Consider the following 2,438-nt stretch of genomic DNA (forward strand, 5'->3'; position numbering starts at 1 on the left):
GGGTGGGATGAAAGTTAGATTTACATGTGGCTATAATAACAAAACCTGACCAAAACCGACATTATAGTAACACATTTCCACAGTATTGCTGATGTAATGACACTAGAGGTGGAAGCATTAAAAACCCTAAAAGATTTGTTCGTATCTTTAAAAGGATATAAAACTATTGTAAAACGTAGACTTTATTTGGTTACGATGAGCTTCAAGTTCAGGTTTTAAACTTATACGTTTAAATATGAAATGGCATGCACGTATAACAATTCATTGTTATAAGTACATATATAAACACAAACAAACTGTACTAAACAAAACAATGACACTAAGCATATTATAAGTTTAATGTTTTTTACACCTAAAACCTTAGAACAGCCACTATCTTAAATCAGTAAGGTCTATATAAAAGTAAGTAAGAATATAAATCTCCCCAATTAATCCCCATTTTAATATAAATTAAACAAATTTGATTAAACATTTGGACGCAATTATGAAACGTTTTATTGGTTGGTTAACGAACTTATCCTACATATTTAATAAGACTATTGTCTTTTTACTAGATTTATTCTGGATAGTAAGTTAAATCTTCACGAATTAAAAAAGCTCGTTAAAGATTATTGGAAATAACCTAAGAGCACTATAAAACACTTGAAAGTTGTTCTAAATTACGTAAAAACTCAGTTATAACCATTCTTTTTCTAAATTTTAACAGTATATCTTGAAATAAAAGGATATATTGAAAAAGCACACAAATAAGAGCTATTTACAATAATTTAATACTTATCAAATACATGTAGTTTTGTGTCTATATTTTGAATTAGTTTCTTTTTGCTTAAACTTCAATTGCCACTATCCATAAAATTTTTATTTAAATACTAGATAAAGAAGTTAATTAAACCACCGGAAAAAAAATATTCATGTACAAAGTCTAATCTGTATCTGTTAAACATTAGCCAGTTATCATGTTCACAATTTATTTCCGTTATCAGTAGGTACTCACAACTTTGTACAGACACTGTATGAAAATCTTGCGATATATCTAATAATAACTTAACAACAGCTACTATTTAAAATTATTTGAGAACTCTACAATACTTTTATTCTTTGTACTTCTATGAATAATAACTTGGATATAACCATTCTTATCCAAACTTTTAACGGCCGCTATCTTGAAATAAGTTTTAATTACCCAAATAAATGTGTGTATATACATACATACATACATACATATATATATATATATATATATATATATATATATATATATATATATATATATATGTTATACTACTGATTAGTTTTGGGTCTATATTGGGAAACAGTCAAGTTTCACTAATGTAGTTTTGTGGTCTAGGTGTCATGATCATTGTAAATCCACAAGATCTCCTGGAAATTTCGTCATCCAATTGATTGCAATAGGCAGAAATAGTAGACCATAAAATATATGATTTTACGATGTATTGGAATCCGGATTAGATGTGTTACATGTTCAGTTATTAATAGTAGAATATATGGTGTAGTTTATTGTTCTAACGTGACTGTACGTAGTCATTAATGGTTTATTAGTACTTTGCATTATTTATAAATGAATATATTCTTTATTTCACTTGTTCGGTTATATTGTGGTATATCAGTAAATACAGAACAAGAATAAATGGGTTTATAGCGGCAGTGAATATAATAAAGGACTATTTAATAGGATTTACGTTGAGTAGAGGACTCTCTCAAGCGGGTATTCTTCTTTTATCACCCTGTATCGTATGTGTTTTATTGGAATTCAGCTGCTCTATACATGCCTCGCACCTGTTCATTAGTGTATTTGTGCAAAGTTAGTAAATATCCAGGGCGGAAAAGGATGGATCGTATTGCTGACTGGCCATCGTCTAATCCTCCATTATATGACTATCCGTCCTATTGGTGTACTACACAAATTACATTCTTAACCCAAAAAAAGTTAAAATGAAAACTTGCAAAAACCACTGCAATAATATGATAGTGTACAGTGTATGACAGAATTCCTTTTTAACAGAAATTTCTATGGTGTATGTCATAAATTGTGAAAAGTATTAACGATAACTTACTACACTGTCGCTATCCAGTAAACACGAACTATATTATCTTGCACATAGTTTTTCATTAATGTTGTTTACTTCTCTAACAAGATTTTAACAATTTTATTTGTATATCCATCATAATAAGAATTGCTAAACATGTTTCTACTAAGCTTACATATAGAATATTTCAAACTGCAGTTGTGAGCAATTCGTTTGTTTTGCCAATGTGTTTGACAAGTGTGCAGACGAATGTTAATAATTATTATAATATAATTAATTGATTACATAAAGTTTGTTGTGCTCTTCGTTTCAAATCACTTTTTCTAGGTGTGCAAGTTTGAGTATGAAAGGATGAAAACGTTCTCTTGAGCTAATTCCTATACAATCGAA

This window comes from Homalodisca vitripennis, unplaced genomic scaffold, assembly GCF_021130785.1.
Source record: "Homalodisca vitripennis isolate AUS2020 unplaced genomic scaffold, UT_GWSS_2.1 ScUCBcl_178;HRSCAF=1515, whole genome shotgun sequence".
NCBI classification, from domain to species: domain Eukaryota; kingdom Metazoa; phylum Arthropoda; class Insecta; order Hemiptera; family Cicadellidae; genus Homalodisca; species Homalodisca vitripennis.